This window comes from Neltuma alba, unplaced genomic scaffold (genome assembly GCF_004799145.2).
Source record: "Neltuma alba isolate B1F8T4 unplaced genomic scaffold, ASM479914v2 tig00012051_pilon, whole genome shotgun sequence".
NCBI lineage: Eukaryota > Viridiplantae > Streptophyta > Magnoliopsida > Fabales > Fabaceae > Neltuma > Neltuma alba.
The window spans coordinates 269,960-288,615 of record NW_021636615.1 but is presented as its reverse complement, the minus strand read 5'-3'; positions in this window follow the sequence as shown (position 1 = coordinate 288,615).

Sequence of the window (18,656 nt, the reverse complement as noted above, 5' to 3'; positions counted from 1 at the left end):
ATATCGGGTTAGACCGGGTTACCTGGACCATCGGGTTTTTTACACAGCCCTACTATAATCCATCATCTTCATTTGAGGGACCGGAGACACAGAGACGCAAGCGAGCTGAACACGAAAACACACACACACACGCTAGCTGGGGGCAGCGGAAAAACAAAGCAACAGGGAGGGAGAACATGAGAATCATCATCATCGGCCACTTCTCCTTTGTCTTCTCGGCTGATCTTGAACACGGAACCAGAGCGCACACGAAGGAGGGAAGCTGAACGAGCTGTGGGCGGCGGAAAAAAGAAAAAAAAACAGAGAGAGAGGTCCTTCCATCGGTCCAGTCCATCATCACCGGTGCCTTCACCTTCTTCTTCTCCTGGGCACAACAAAACCAAAGGGAGGCAGAGACCCACAAGCAGAAAGAAGGACCAGTGAGCTGACGGCACAAACAAGAAAAACAGAGATTCAGCGTTCTTGATGGCAAACCGAGGCTAGAGTCTATAATTCTCTAATTCAACAACAATGGCAGGAGCTCAGATCATCAAAAGGGAGTTTTAGTTGCTTTAATTTCTTATCAATAATTGTTTAACAATTCCTAGGTCTTAGGATAGTTTTTCTGATTGTTGGGATAATTGTATTGCTTAATCTGATTATATTTGGAGATTATTGTGACTGAATTATTGCTTAGCATTTGACATTGGGCTGTTTATAACTTTAATTTCAATTATAATGTTGTGGTTATGACATTTGTATTGATTTTGGAGTTAATATATTGTGATTTTCTAAGGTGGTTTAGAATTTTAGATCATATTGTCTTTTGATAACCTTAATTCTGTTGTTTTGGATTTAAGAGTTCTAATTAAGTATTGGTTTTTAGCATCCTTAATCCCATTTTATTATTCTAGTTGCAGTTAGTAAGTTGAGATTCTAGGAAAATATTTTGTGGCAATTCGAGATAGCTCGATTGTTGGATTAAAAGCTTAATTATAATTCTTAATTCATTGTTTTTAATTCCCACATCTTTTAGAGTGATGATTGCCTGCGTTGTTGAATTGGAGGATTGATTATTGTTATTGTTATTTGTGTGTTTCATTTCAGTTCTTTCATCTTCAATTTATTTCAATCATTTTTATATAAAAAAAACCAAAAAAAGTATTTTAATTCCAATTTAGTTCTAGGTGTTTACTTAGCAATTATCAAATCAAAAATCCTTTTTTATAGTTTAGGTTACTTGCATTTATTTACTAGGATTTAATTTCATTTTCAGCTCCTCAAAGTGAATACGATCCAGATTATGCACTATATTGCATTAATTCAGTTAATTTTTGGAGTAACCCCGAAGCGACAAATTAAGAGCAAGTTAAGTTCAAGTGGTGCCGTTGCCGGGGAGCCAAGAAATTGGTTCCCTAGTAATTAAGTGTCAAGTAGCCTTGATTGGGGTTCATAGTTTTTCATTTTTGTTAGTTTTTGCATGTAGTTAGTTTTAGCATCTTTAGGTAGTTTGCATTGGTTTATAGTTTTTCATTGCATTTCTTCCATATGCATAGAAAATTTTTCAAAAATACAACCAAATATCTTGATTTTTCTTTGTTTTGCATATAGATATAGACACTTGCATGTCTTTGCATCTTAATGTTGGATCTACATCCAAAATTTGGCAAAAATCTGGGTTTTCAAAAAAATCATTTTACTGGAACTAAAAAATGTTTTTTCACCTAGAAAATTCTGAAAATTGATATTCTAAAGATTTTGGGCATTTTAAGCAAGACTAATAGCTATGCTATTAGCCCAGCAAATTTTGGCCAAATTCAAACGTTTTCCCTACTTTTTCTAATTTTCTTTCTTTTCTGGGATTTTTCCAAATTTTTTTGTTTGTGTGTTTTTGTATTATTTTTTCTGATTTTTCTAGCTTTTTAGGATTTTTTTTGAGTTTCTTTAGTTTGGCTTTGGTTAGGAATTGATTGTGTGACTCATGGCTTGGTTTAATAGCAATCATGATCTACCCTCGCATTCTCACTTTTTTGCAGGAAATAGTACATGAAATGAAGCACCTTCTAATTCAACATGGTCTCAAGAGATTGAAGAGTTATTACAACAGTTAGACTCCTTCCAAACTCAACTAGAGTCTCAAATGCCTAATCGCCTCTCTACCCATGACTCTTCTTGGATGAACCATCCTCCACATCAATCACCTAACCTACACTCCAACCTCACCAACCATACTTGAATCATATATCTCTACCATATGCACACCACCAAGAACCACCTCCTTTTCCATATGAACACTACTACCCACCCTCATCTCAATCCAAGTACCATTCTCTCCCCCAATCTCATGAACATCAATTCAATGAACCTGACCCATTTCTTATTATTCCTAAGAAGGACCAGATACGATTTTTAAGAGAAGCTTATGACCGCTTAAATTTATACTATCATGGATTACTTGAAGAAGCACGGATATCTGGAATTTCAAAGGAATCAGAGGAAGAGTTAGGAGAATGTAAGAGTGCATTGGAGAAGATCTTGAGTGATATAGCTCAAATTGAATACGAGAATGGGAAGCATGAACCAAAGTGCCCAGATCACTACAAAAAAATATGTTAATTCTAGCAGTTAGAGTGTTACATTTCTAGCGGTTCTAACCGCAACAAATCAAATTTGTAGCGGTTAAGGAAACCGCTAGAAAAACAGGTGCAAGAAAAAATTTCTAGTGGTTATTGCAATCGCTACAAATCATGGTCAAAATGAAAGAAAATTTCTAGCGGTTTCTAACCGCTAGAAAATATCTGAAGGAGAAACATTCCTAGCGGTTATAAAACCGCTAGAAAATGTTCCCGGACAAAAATTTCTAGCGGTTTTATAACCGCTAGAAACCGGCTAAACGAAATCCATTTTGCCGGGAATTAAATAATTTCAGTAGCGCGCGGAAATTACTAGCGGTTATAGAACCGCTAGAAATGTTTGGGAAATTAAATTTTCCCGGCAATTGAATTTTAGGAATGGCGGGAAAAAATTTCTAGCGATTTGAACCGCTAGAAAATTTGGCTCAAAATTTGAATTTGACGAAATATTTCTAGCGGTTCGGAACCGCTAGAAATTTTTACCGTGCCAGAAAAAAAAATTTATGGTTTTTCATATTATAATTTTAAAAATCATTAAATAAATTATGTTGAAGAATTTTTGTTAATTTGTATAATTAGTTATATGTTACATTTTATATATTTAAATTTTGTAATAAAAAATATGTAATTAAATTATGAATGTGTCAAAAGAACTGAATTTAATTTAATAAGATAATTTAATTGAATATTTAATAAGATAGTTGAATTGAAGATGATATATTTTGTAATATTGAACCTATAGTATTAGGTTGATGAGTATTTGAATCAGTTGAGGAGGACATGACAAGTGTGGAGAAGAAAAATCTGAAAGGAAAGGAGAAATAAATGTTAGTAAATTTTAAATAAAAACAAATAAAAGATACAATGAATTATAAAATAAAATTCACTTACCATACAGTAAAGAGAAAAAAACCACCATATGAGATAGTAAGAAAAAAAGAGAGAATTATGAAGAAGAATAGGAGAGGAAAGAAAAGAGATGGAGTAAATGAATGTAGAGAAGATATGGTATTTATAGAGATCAGCGACACATTTGTAGCGGTGTTTTTGTAGCGTTTTATTGCATTTTGTAGCTGTTATTCATTTTCTAGCGTATACATAAGCGCTAGTATTTTGTAGCGGTTATATTTGTAGCGGTTATTAACCGCTAGAAATTTAGTATTTTTTATTTTTTAAAATCTGAACGAATTTTAATTTACATATATGTATTTGTAGCGGTTAATAACCGCTACAAATTACAATTTCCTAAAAAAAATTTGTAGCGGTTATGTAACCGCTACAAATTAAAATTTTTTTATTTTTAAAAAAACTGTATGAATTTTAATTTATACATATGTATTTATGGATGGAAAATTTTTTAAATAATTTATTTTGGATGCTGCTATTCTCCATCATCATCCGGCCTGAAAGGACACATTTTAAAAAAATTTGTTAAATTTATATTGTATTTGGAAAAAATTAGTAATTAGTAGTTAATTATTTAAATAATTTAAGAAAAGACGTGTACCTGATAAGTGGCAAATTATCATCTCCTTAAGGAAAGAAGTCTTTAAAATTCGAGGGTTGGAAGGGTTCATTGTCGTAAATAATGTCACCATCACCCATATCGTAAAGATCCCGTGGCTTGAGGTGAACGACCATATTCCAGTATTTATGTTTCTCGTCCTCGACATAGTAAATTTGGTGTGCCTCAGAAGCAAGGATATATGGCTCATCATCTTCAGATGCCCCCGTATGAATAAGTCTAGAGAAATTGACTGAGGTGATGCCCAAATGGTCAGTAGCGAGTCCCCGTGAAGTTGTCGTATTTGCCCAGGAGCATTTGAACAGTGTCACGGTGAAAAGCTGGTAACTCAACTCAATAATGTCAATTAGCTTTCCATAGTAAGTGACGCCTCCAAAGCGCATATCGCCATCACTACTGCTAGCATAACATCTCGTTCCGAATGTCCCGCAAACTCCAGAGTTTTGTGTGAGCAATCCCTGATCACGTCCAACCGTACAGAACTTGAAGCCGTTGACATTGTACGCGGTAAACCTTCGTGCATGGTCTAACGGACCGAGAGAAAGAGCTTTGAATTCATCTGTGTATAGGCTGTTGTCATTACGTATTCGACGTGTAAACCAACTGGAAACTCTTTGTGGACTCTTTTATCAATGTCAGCAGAACGCGCACGGCCCCGTAGCTGACGCCTGAGATAACTCCTAAACTCACTATAGTAAAGTGTAATTTGTTAGAAGAGTCAGTAAGAAACAAATATAAAGTGTAAAAGCTAGTGAGCTTATATGATATATATACTTACTGCATGAAGGGTTCAACTTGGCTGCAATTTATCAAAACGTGTCTGTGTGCCTGGAGTTTCTCTGTAGGAGTGAGTCTGAAGAATTCATATCCTCCAACTGGTTTCCCAACAGGAGGAAATAAAGTTGACGTGGAAGGACCAGGAGGAGAATCATCTACGCGACGCGGGCGGTTAAAAGATGTCTCCATGTCATCAAAGTACCTCGAACAGAAAGTTAGGACCTCATCTCCGGAATAACCTTCTGCTATTGACCCCTCAGGCCATGCCTTATTCCTAACATATGATTTTAATTTTCCAAGTACCTGTAAGTTAAAATTGCATTAATAATTACGAGTAAATGAAAGAACAATGTGAAATTTAAAGAGGCGGGAATAAAAGATAATCTAGTACCTCTCTATAGGGTACATCCATCGATAGTGAACTGGGCCAGCAACCTTTGCTTCTCGAACAAGGTGGACAGTCAAGTGAACCATAACAGTAAAGAATGATGGAGGAAATATCATCTCCAAGTGACAAAGTGTAAGAATAATTTTATTTTGCAGCTGATCAAGCTCTTCCGCTACAAGACCTTCGCACACAACTTCTTGAAAAATGAACATAATTCTACCAAAACCACCGATACATCAGAAGGAAGTGTGTTTTTCAAGGCCAATGGAAGTAACTGTTGCATAAGAACATGAGAGTCATGACTTTTCAACCCAGTAACCTTTCGAGCCTGCAGATCGATACACCTTGAGATGTTGCTAGAATATCCATCTGGTACTTTTATGTTCTTCAACGTCGAGAGGAAGATATCCTTGTTCTGCTTTGTCAAGGTGAATTTAGCTGGCTGAAACTTGTCGTTTTCATCAGGCCAAGCCTCTTCACGAATTCCCCAGGCCCGTAAATCTTTTCTAGCTGCGAGATGGTCTTTGGACTTTCCAGCTTCATTGAGCAACGTATATAGCACATTATCGCACACATTTTTTTCAATGTGCATAACATCCAAACTGTGTCGTAGCAAATTAGATTCCCAATAAGGAAGAGTGAAAAATATGCTTCTCTTCCGCCATTGCATAGGTTGCGTATCAGATGTCCCACGAGATCGTCGTCCCAATCGTTCGGGATCCACACTCTTACCAAACTCGACATGAACATCTTCTAACTGCCGCAAAATATCCATACCAGACAAAGTAACAGGAGGATCTCTCTTCTCCTGTTTCCCATCAAAGCGAATCCGTTGCAATCTAAGTCTGTGCTTGGAATCAAGGAACCGTCGATGTCCTATGAAGCACCACTTGCGACTGTGTGGAAGGCGACATGGCACAGAATCAAAATTGCACTCAGGACAGGCCAACCCAGTATGCACATTCCATCCAGACAAAGTTCCCAAACCGGGAAAATCACTTATTGTCCACATCAAGGCTGCACGGAGATTGAATAGTTGCTTGTCATGTGAGTCATATGCCTCAACACCATTCGTCCATAGGTCGATCAATTCGTGTATCAACGGTTGCAGGTATACGTCAATATCATTTCCTGGTGCTTTCTTGCCAGGAATGATCATGGAAAGCAAAAAGGAGCTCTGCTTCATGCACATCCAAGGTGGTAGATTGTATGGAATTAACACCACCGGCCAGATACTGTAACTTGTGCTCATGTTTCCGAAGGGATTAAAACCATCGGTTGCCAATGCAAGACGTACATTTCTAGGATCATTGGCAAAGTCTGGAAATTTCGCATCAAACGCTTTCCACGCCTCCGAGTCTCGTGGGTGCCTTAACCTACCATCTAGGTTTTCCTCAGTCGCGTGCCACCTCATGTGCTGAGCCATTTTTGATGACATATACATTCTTTGCAACCGTGGTTTCAAAGGAAAGTATCTAAGAAAATAATATATTAAAAATTTAAAATACCGAATATTTAAATACTAAATATTGACTCAATTTAAGAAAATTGATGACATAATCAATTGTTTTAAGAATTTCAAATATCGAATATTTTTAGAGACGGAACAAGTAACACGCTGTAATAATTTGTACCTGAGAATTTTGGCCGGTTTCTTCTTTTGCTTCTTGCCCTTCCGTACCGACTTATAGCGTGACGTCTTGCATCTCGTACAAATCTCTTTGTTGGCATCATCTCCCCAGTATAGCATACAGTCGTTTGGGCATGCATCTATCTTCTTATAGTTCAAGCCAAGCTTGTTAATAATCTTTTTTGCTTCGTAAAAAGATGGAGGGAATTCAGCTTGGGGGAAAGCATCTCCCAGTAATTCCAGCAACATAGACATCGCCTTGTCAGTCATACCGCACAAGCATTTGATGTGATACAGCCTCACCAAGAATGACAACTTCGAATACTTTGTACACCCAGAATAAAGAGGCTTGTCAGCTTCGGTCATGAGGTCAAAAAATTCCCGAGCAGTTTCGTTTCTTAGAAACTCCGGTTGAGGTCCCTCTACTTCATCTTCGTTGGGATTCGAGCTTTCGTGAACACCAAAAGCATCACGCACAGCATCATTCACGGCATCGGCTTCATCCACTCGAACTCCCATCCGTGAAACTACTGGAACTGACTCAGCACCCATATCTAGCCGTTCCCCATGTAGTTGCCAAAATACGTACTCTCGCGGAAAAGGCTTAAAGATTAAATGTTCCCTAACAATATCTTTGGGATGCCACTTTTTGAAATTACATTTAGGACAGGGACACTGAATCTTACCATTTACGGCAGCATTGGCGAAAGCAAAATCCAAGAAATAGTTTAGACCAGCCAAGTATTGCGGAGTCGACCGGTGCAAGTTGATCCACGACCTATCCATCACTAATAATGCTCAAATTTCGTGAAAATATGACACAGAGCTCAAAGAGAAGTTAAAATGGAATTCAGTTGGAGTGCTTCAGCTTATAAAGGAGGCTGGTGGAACGGTCATTTTTTTGTAGCGGTTACAAAACCGCTACAAATTTGTAGCGGTTTTAACGGAAATTTTCATTTTCCAGCGGTTATTAACCGCTAGAAATTCTAAATATCGGTTACAAACCGATAGAAATTTCTAGCGGTTTAACGGGAATTTTGTCTCCATCGGTTTTGAATTTTCTAGCAGTTTTATAACCGCTAGAAAATTAGGTAAAATTTGCTAATTTTCTAGCGGTTTACAAGAAAACCGCTAGAAAATTAGTATTTTTCTAGCGGTTTATGAAACCGCTAGAAATTTTCACGATGGTTAAAATTCAGTTGAATTTTCTAACGGTTTTAGAACCGCTACAAACGATATTATTTTTAAATATTAAATAGAAATACTGCACAATAAATTAATAACATTACAAAAATAAATATTTATTAAATTAATAAATGATTATAGAATTATTTTGATTAATTAACATGTTTAACGTGTTTAATAAATTGTAATGTTGATGTTGTAATAAATAAATAAATATTTCAATATTAATTAGTACTTGACATAAATAAAATTATAGAAATAAATCAATAAAGTAAACAAATAAATATAAAATTTAAATAAATATCTAAATAGTATATAAAACCGTAAAATCAAGATTCTAATAAAATCCCATACAATGAAAGCAAATCATGGGTGGGGGGCAGAAGCAGCATCATCGTGATCATCCTCTGCTGGATCCTCCGGCTGGGGGTGGGCAGGCCGCTCAACCTGCTGGGACTGGACTGGCGGATGGGGGGGTAGGGGCGGGACTGGTGGCAGGTGTAGGTCGGGGATGTCAGGAACGAGATGTTTGGAGCTATACTGACCACCACATGACGCAGAGCCGTAGCAGCTGCCAAGAGCTGGTCAAGCTGCGTCTGGAGCTGACGATCACGCTCCTGGAACTGACGATCACGCTCCACGATCCTGGCCTCCATCCTGGCCTCGAACTCTTGTCTGAGCTCCTCTCGCAATTCCTCTGAGGATGAGGAACCCGGCCGCTTCGCACTCGCATGAGAGCTCCCAGCAGTATATGAAGGGCCAGCGCCACTTGAGCGGGGCAACCTAGTCGGTGTAGGTCCAAGTCCAAGCCCGCTAACTCGACCAGGGTGCTGCGGCCGGCCACGACCCGCTAAAAGTGAGGCGGTGGGATCCAAGGCAGACCCCTGAGACTCACGCAACTCGGAATCGACCTGAGTCATCCGTGCCTACCAAAATTAATATAAAGAAGTTAATTATAATATATAATGATATCTACACTGTGATATTATATTAATATTTAATTTATTACTTACCGCTATCTCCTCAACCTCATCCGACGCACGCCCGTCTCGGGGTCTATACACCATCGGCCACATCTCGCCATAAGTGGGCGTGTATCCCCGCTCCTGCTGCGTCTTTTCCCTCTGTAAATGAAATCAAAGAAATAATTAGTTACAAATTAAATACATATACATATTTAATAAATTTATTTCAAGTACTCACAATCTCGTCATAAGTGATCGCAAAGCTCCTGGATCCAGCCCTATGACGTATCGTCTGATGCCTGACACTCCCAGCATTTCTCCTAGAAAGAGCCTGAAGCAAAATGTAAAAAAATTAAATTAAATGAGTCAAGTCGGATAAAAAATAAAGAAATTATAATTAATACAATATTATCATACCATCTGGTCAGCCGTCATCCTAAAATAGACGTAACTGGACCAGTTTTGGTCCGGGACTCCACCAGGTACATCTGCCAGTATCTCCTGGAGGGGCCTCGTCCCGTCACCTTTCTTCTCCCTCCACAGGTCGGCCCTCCTGTTCTTCCATGCCATCCCAAGCCTCTTGATCGTGTCAGCCCTCAACTCCTCCCCCAGAATAAATTTACTCTATGATTAAAATAATAAATTAACTAAATAACAAATTATAAACAAATAATTAAGCAATCTCAATAATCAAAAACAAATAATTAGTTTTTAACTAATTTAAGAATATTATAAATAAAATATAAATTAATCAAAAACAAATAATAATTAAACAATTAAGTAATTTAAATGAAAAAATATTTTTACTCAACTAAATTTAAAATTATTATAAGTAATAAATTAATGAAATCAATAACAAATTATTTTCATTTAACTACTTTTAAATAATTTAAATAAAAAATATATATTCATTTAACTACTTTTAAAAATATTATAAATAACAAACAAATTAAATAAATAAAAAATTATAATCAAACAATTAAATTATTTGAAAACAAAATATATAATCATTTATTTAAATTAAAAAAATTATAAATAACAATTTTATATTACCTTCATCATTTCCCAGCCTTGCTGCTTCTTGTCTGAGGTGATCTTCTTCCAATCCTGCACGTAGATGGGGAACAGCGTCCACTGCTGACCAAGGAGGCACACGTACTTGTTGTACAACTGGCCACCTTTCTTCGTCGGTTGGCCCAACTCATTGAGCGGCACAACCACTCGTCCGCTCGTCATCATAGACAGCTCTCTGGCTGTCAGCCTCCGATAGGACCTGTTCCCCTCAGTGTCTGCAAAATTTAATTAAGAAATAAATTATATATCAATAAATTAATACAATTTCTATATAATATAAATACTGATCAAAACTTTAAAAAGTTAAATAAATACTTACCGACAAATTCCACCTCATAACCAGCCTGACGTCTCGGAGCAGGACGCTGCGCAGCCTGGGGATACTCATTCCCCTGATCCTGCTCCTCCTCCTCCTCCTCGTCAGCAGCATCAGCATTAGCATGGGGTTGCTCATCCCCAGTAAAATGAGCCTCCTCAGTCCGCTCAACATCATCCTGCTCCATAAAACTGAGGATATCCTCCTCGCTGAGATCGTAGTCATGAATGCTGGGGAATGGCTCACCAGCATCATGATGAACCTCACTGGGTCCAGCTCTCTTAGGATCAACTGGGTCTTTCCCGTGTCGACGAGTCATCCTAATAACAACAAATAATAATTATTTATAAATAAAATAAAAAGAAAAATTATTTATAAGCTACAACATAATAAAATAAATAAAATAAAACATAAAATAAAAATTATTTATCAATAAATTACTATTTTTACCTGAAAATAAGGATCTGCAACTGAATCAGAACTCGAATATGTTTGTGGAGAAAATTCAGCAGAGCTTTGCTTCCAGAACGATTGAAGAAGTGAGAGTGGAGGGGGTATATATAGACCGAGAATTTCTAGCGGTTAGGCACAAAACTGCTAGAAATTTGTAGCGGTTTTGGACCGAACCGCTAGAAATTCCCAACGGTCACATGTGCCTCGGGAATTGGCTAGCGGTTCGGTCCAAAACCCCGCTAGAATTTCTAGCGGTTCGGTCCAAAACCGCTAGAAATTTCTAGCGGTTTTGTGCCAAACCGCTAGAAATTTCTAAACTCCTCGGGGAATGAAAAATATTTCTAGCGGTTCATGCATCAACTGCTAGAAATTTTCAGTGTCTAGCGGTTTATTGGCCTGAACCGCTAGAAAATAAACGCTACAAATTTGGCGCCAAGTTCTCGCCAAAACCCGGGGAATTTTCTAGCTCTAATTTTCTAGCGATTAGGTGGTAACAGCTAGAAATGTGCGGGCAATGGTCAAACCGTCTGTATTTTGCAGCGGTTTTTATGGAAACCGCTAGAAATATTTGGAATTTCTAGCGGTTTTGTTGAACCGCTAGAAATGTTCCGCTGCTACTTCATCATTTTCTTGTAGTGGATTTACTCATACAAGAAGCTGAGATGAAGCAAGAGCATCTACAAACTCATAAGGACTTGTGCCATACATCAAGTAATATTGATCCTCTTCTCGAGGAGATTGATCCTTATACTATAACTACTATTCCTGTTGAAGCTATTGATGATGTGAGTAATGATGAGGTGGATGAAGAAATTGTCTGTGAATCCCCTCATGTTTTTGAACATGCTAATACTCAACCTGTTGCTCTTAGTGGTAGTGATTTGGATGAAGATGCTGTTTTGTGTGATGATTTACATGCCAACCATGTTCCTCTTCATAGTGTTGGAAGTATTGTTATTGACAAGTATGAGAACATTAAGGTTGCTAAATCTTGTTTGAGTGCAATTATTGATGACAAATGTGAGAATGATCATTGCCTTGAGAACCAAATGCATGATAATTCCTTTGAGTTAGTAGCTTCTAGTGTTGTTAAGAAAGACTCTGAAATTTTGATTGACAAAATTATGCATGTAGATGAGTCTTTTCAACAAATTTTGTCTTGTGACTTACCTCCTGACTTAGGTAGTTGTGTAAATAGTACTATTTTATTGCATGATCACAATTTGCATGAATCTTCTTCTGCTTCCACCCTTTTACCTCCCACCTCTTGTGAATGTGATAGTGATGTGCTGTACTCCAATAACTGTCACTTGGATTCTTCAATTTCCACGTCACATGAACCTAAGTGTTTTGAAACTTTAAATGATTGTTTGACTCCTATTGATGGGAGTATCATTGACTTTCTTAGATGCTGTAGCTACTTGAAGAGTCTAGATCATAAAATGTCTTTATTTATTTGAAATCTCTCGAAGTCTATATTGTTAGATTTGGTACTGCTGCTAGCTTGTTTTCTGTGCAGGCATATAATTGGAAGGGATCTCCTTAACACCAAACTCCACCATATGCTCTTGGACCTCTTTCAATTGACCCTAAGCCACCACCAAGAAAGTGCAATCATCAAGAGCAATCCTTTTTGCTAAACTTCATGTTTCTCATTATTGATGAGAATTTCTCTTTTAAGAGTCTAAGGCGCTTTAAGCACAAGGTTGTCTCTTTCCTCACTTATTTTCTCTTAACTTTGCATTGATTAACTGTGCTTAACTGAATTATTGAAGAGGATAAGTGTGGGGGAGCTATTCTAGTAGAAAAGTAACCTTGTTTTTGTTTACTCCCTTATTGATCCTCTTTTTCTCTTGTCATTACCTTGTCCTTGGATTTTGCATTGAGGACAATGCAAAATTTAAGTGTGGGGGAGAGATTGTTGTTGAGTTGAGCTGTTTTGGGAAAAAAAAATTTTGCCTTTAGATTTGCTCCTGTTTCCTAAGTATTGCTGCTATAATTGCTCTCTTCTTTGCCTTATTAGTTGATTTCTAAATTGCATCACATGATTTGAGAGTGATTCTTGCTTGGGAATTTTGATGCTGGTTTCTATGTCCTCTTGCTTTCATTCGCCTCAGTGTTTTGCACTGCTGTATGGGCGAGTTGCTGTTTTCTCTGTTGCTGACTTGACTTTTGTAATTCTTGAGCATTTTTTTTAAAATCTTTTTGCACAATGCTTTTGAATGTTGCACTACTGAGTTTGATTGCATTTGAATTGAGTGATTTCTGTTCTTAGTTGATTAGCATAGTAGAATGTCTTTAGTGCAGTGTTATTAACCTTGTTTCATAGCTTGATCCTTAAGGAGGAAACATCTTGGAAAAAGCCTTCATGGAAGGATTGTTGAGCTATATATTTTCTCATCTTGTGTGATTTTCATCTAGTTTTAGTTAACCTCTAGAACTTGTCTAGATTCTTTTTCAAAGCTACATTAATACCTAGGTTTATGAAGATGATAGGGGCATTCATTTCTAAACCTTTACCCAAACACAAACAACTTCATTTAACCTTTGTTCACCCCTTTGAGCCTTCACTTTTATTCCATTCATTTTTTTTAAGCAAGTGTTTTGCATGAGTTACATTTGGATTTTTTATTTTGAAAAGTACATCATTAAAGTCTATATCTTTGCCTTCTTGGGTTTGGATGCCAAAAGAAAAAAAAAGAAATAGAAAAAGAAAAAGGCAAGAAAGAAAAGAAAATGTTTAGAAAAAGCCAAATAAAGAAAGTTATAAAAAAAATAAGTTGCAACCAAAAAAATAAATTTGAAATAAGGCATTCAATGGTGGTTTGAAGAGCAAGGATTTTTGTCTCAAAAGGTTAAAATCTGCACATTGGTGTTGTTTCATGATTGTACTTTAGCTCACTTTGAGTTGATACTTTATTACTCATGCATTTCACTTGTTAATCCATTGCATTCATTTGGCCTTGTTTTTTGACATTACAACCCTTCAAGTCCCCTTGATCATGAACCTAAGGTATGCTAGTGGTGGAGATATTAGAATCTCTACAAGCTTATGGTAGGTGCTAATCTAGGTGGATTGAGTGAAATTTTTCCCATTAGAGAGATGAGTGAAACACTTGTACTCTATGTGAGCTCTATTATGTTTCTCTCCCTTTATCATGCTATGTTTCAAGTGTTAATTTCTTTGCACTGAAGTATTCTATGATTGTTGATTAATTAGGAATAAAGATTACTTGAGTTAATTGCACATTCATGCTTAGTTAATTTTATGGTTGCATGCATTGAGTCTCTCTATTGAATTCTTCTTTAATGAAGTTTTGCCCAGGAGTGCAAAAGGCTAAGTGTGGGGGAGTTGACAAACTCAATTATTTTTATATATTTTGGTATCTTTTATATGAGTTTTGTCAGCTTAATTGGTCCCTTTTTGCTTTAATTGATTTAATTTATTTTATTTTGAATTATTATTTTATAGGGGCAAAATTGTCATATTTTGGTTTAATTGTGAGTAATTGGTTTTCTGAGGACAATTAATGCTACCTTATTTTTTAATTTTGTTTGCAGGTTTTTAGAAGATTTAAAAATAAAAATTAAAATTAAAAAAATGAAAAAAAAAGATAAAAAAATAAAAGAAAAATAAATTAAAAAAATATAATAATAAAAGGGGGAGCAAAACGCAACGTCCCCCCCAACCTAATATACTATAATCCATCATCTTCAATTAAGGGACCGGAGACACAGACGCAAGCGAGCTGAACACGAAAACACACACACACGCTAGCTGGGGGCAGCGGAAAAAAACAGAGCAATAGGGAGGGAGAACACGAGAATCATCATCATCGGCCACTTCACCTTCGTCTTCTCAGCTGATCTTGAACACGGAACCAGAGCGCACACGAAGGAGGGACGCTGAACGAGCTGTGGGCGGCGGCAAAAAGAAAAGAGAGAGAGAGGTCCTTCCATCGGTCCAGTCCATCATCACCGGCGCCTTCACCTTCTTCTTCTCTTGGGCGCAGCAAAACCAGAGGGAGGCAGAGACCCACAACAGAAAGAAGGACCAGCGAGCTAACGGCACAAACAAGAAAAACAGAGATTCAGCGTTCTTGATGGCAAACCGAGGCTAGAGTCTATAATTCTCTAATTCAACAACAATGACAGGAGCTCAGATCATCAAAAGGGAGTTTTAGTTGCTTTAATTTCTTACTCAATAATTGTTTAACAATTCCTAAGTCTTAGGATAGTTTTTCTGATTGTTGGGATAATTGTATTGCTTAATCTGATTATATTTGGAGATTATTGTGACTGAATTATTGCTTAGCATTTGACATTGGGCTGTTTATAACTTTAATTTCAATTATAATGTTGTGGTTATGACATTTGTATTGATTTTGGAGTTAATATATTGTGATTTTCTGAGGTGACTTAGAATTTTGGATCATATTGTCTTTTGATAACTTTAATTATGTTGTTTTGGATTTAAGAGTTTTAATTAAGCATTGGTTTTTAGCATCCTTAATCCCATTTTATTATTCTGGTTGCAGTTAGTAAGTTGGGATTTTAGAAAAATATTTTGTGGCAATTCGAGGTGACTCGGTTGTTGGATTAAAAGCTTAATTATAATTCTTAATTCATTATTTTTAACTCCCACATCTTTTAGAGTAATGATTGCCTGTGTTGTTGGATTGGAGGATTGATTATTGTTATTGTTATTTGTGTGTTTCATTTCAGTTCTTTCATCTTCAATTTATTTCAATCATTTTTATATAAAAAAACAAAAAAAGTATTTTAATTTCAATTTAATTCAAAGTATTTACTTAGCAATTATCAAATCAAAAATCCTTCTTTATAGTTTAGGTTACTTGCATTTATTTACTAGGATTTAATTTCATTTTTGGCTTCTCAAAGTGAATACAACCCGGATTGTGCACTATATTGCATTAATTAGGTTAATTTTTGGAGTAACCCCAAAGCGACAAATTAAGGGCAAGTTAACTTCACTGCACCTTCAAACTCCACCAATCACTACTCCCTTACCCTTAGGAGTACTTGCTCTTGCTGTGTTACATGGAAGAAGGGGTGAGATTCTATAGAATCCCTATAGTAACAAATTGCTTTCACGTAATCACAAAAGATCACAAACAACATGCTACACAAGCCCAAGAAAACAACACCTTGCATCTAAATATAATCAATGATGCACATACACCATACAACCATATTGTCAATCGCTATCTATCGTGCCCACATTCCAAAATAAATGGAAACCAACGCATATTGTCATGACAAATATTATCATGCAAAGGCAACTTATCTGTTCTCATGCACAATCAGCATAAAGGCACATCCAAGCATGTGACAATCAATGCACAATCACATTAAAGAAAAAGTGTTACTACCTTTTGCTTTTCCTTCCGTACTAACTTCCATTTGCTTCTTCCTTGGCTCCCTTCTTAATGGACTTGAACAAATATCAAATCCTATAAATTATATACGTGAGGATAGATTAGTATATATAGGTATAAGTATTTAAGTATTCTCCCATTTCCCTTATGCTTCCCACAGTCATACTTCCAGAAGTTACACACACACGCATGTGTGTTTGTGTGTGTGTGTGTGTATGACAATTATACTACACAAACTTATAAACAAATTATCATACATTAATCTTTTCAGAAATTTCCACCACAATTCGAGCTTCATATGCATCATTCTATTTACTATTTTAATGTCCAAAAATCTTGATTCAGTCCTTTCAAATCATTATTTAAATTCTACATTAATCTCAACACCCTTGCTAATCTGTAAACTTTTTCATATTTCAATATCTATCTTCACACTTTAATCAATTTTGGACAGCACCCCATGCTTCCAAAAATATTTTAATATGTCTACACTGAGGTTTAATCATCTCTCTTCCCTTCCTATATTTCACGCCACATTCATAAGCAATTCTAGAAAACTTTTCCAGATTCTAAACATACTCCCAAATTTGGAACAGGCCCCTTTATCTTAGTTCTAAAAATTCTCCAGCTTTAAAACTATTTTCTTACCATCACAATAGAGCTTTGAAACTTGATCCAATAACTCAATATGCCAATAATAGCTGTAGAGCATCAACTCGTAATGATTCTTCAATTTTCCAGTTTGAGATATTGCCACTAAAATTCCAGATTTGACACGGACAACACCGACACACATACATATATATATATATATATATATATATATTACATCTCCTACAGCCCTAAGGTTCTCAAACTACCACCAAACAAACTAAACATCCCTGTTTCGGTAACTAAAACCAGAGCAATCAACTATACAAGCAAATGCAAAAATCCCAACCACAAACTCCATCCTCACCATTAAGCACGATTTCTATAGCTTGGCTCTCATGCTCTTCACTTTGTCTCTCAAAAACCAGATTTCATCTTCATCATCACCTTGCAACACATGCCCAAATAACAGAAAACAAAGACGGAAAAAGATTCAAGAGACTCACCTTGTTTGACTTTCACCTTTGTATGAACCAATTCCCTCCTCCGATAGCCTTTCCCCTTCTTGATCTCTCTCGAACTCTCTCAGCGCTCTCTTTGTTTTCACTTTGAAAGCAGAGGAAAAATGAGAAGGGAGAAGATGTTAGGGCAGATTAAGTGGGTATGGGGTATGGAATGACCATTATGCCCTTGTTCTTCATTTTCCCTTCAATTTGATCCTTCTATATTTTTCTAGGATAATCAAATAATTCCAGAAATCAAATCTGGATATTTTATATGAATTTTCTTCTTCCATTAGCGTTTTAGTCCATAAAATAATTATCCTAAAAACCTCAGCTCAAAAATTATCCTCTAACTACTTTTCTTTGAATTTTTCAAGAAAATAGGTCCTAAATTCCTGAAATGTACTTTATAATTATTTAGATCATATTTTAAGGGTCTTAATCTCAATAATTTCTCAAAAAAAAAATCCTTCATCATGCTTTACTTAACTCCATAAAATTTGGGATATTACAGAGTTGGATCCCTAGGAGTCTACTCTACTGAACTCTTAAGGGTCTCGTTGGCCAAAAACAAAAAGTTAAGGGTCTCATCATTGGTCCTGCAATTCTAATTAAATGAGTCAGAAATGAAAATTTAAAGGTCATGGTAAGTCGTAGTTAATGTTGGCAGACTTGGAGCTCTTACTCTACTATCAAGTAGTTAAGGGTCTCGTTGGCCCCAGAAAAAAAAAAGTTAAGGGTCTCATCATTGGTATATGATACTTTTCCGTTCTAAATATAAGACCTATTCTATAATATAAGTTACACTAGAAAATAAATATTATATTTAAGACCAAAGGAATAGGTTCACGTAAATAAATAAGTTTACTAATTAATCTCTGAATTCTAGTCAATGAGTTGTCTCATTATGATTCATGTTAATATAACCCTATGAATATTATCAATCATGCATTAATATAAAATATAAAATAGATAATAAATTCTAATGTTCGATGTATACAAGGATATTTCTCCTTAGCCGATGGTTTAAAACTATTTCCTAGTTATCTGCCAACATTCAGATCTTATTAAAAGCTTTCGGATATAAGAAGGTCAGATTCTTCCAGTTTAACTAATAAACGTAGTGTAGTTACAAGCTTGAATCTGCTAATTAAGAAACCTTTGGATAAACAGTAAAATTATCATTGTGGGTCTTTTTGTGGTTGTTAGAGCGAGGTGATTTAAAAGATTATGTGATG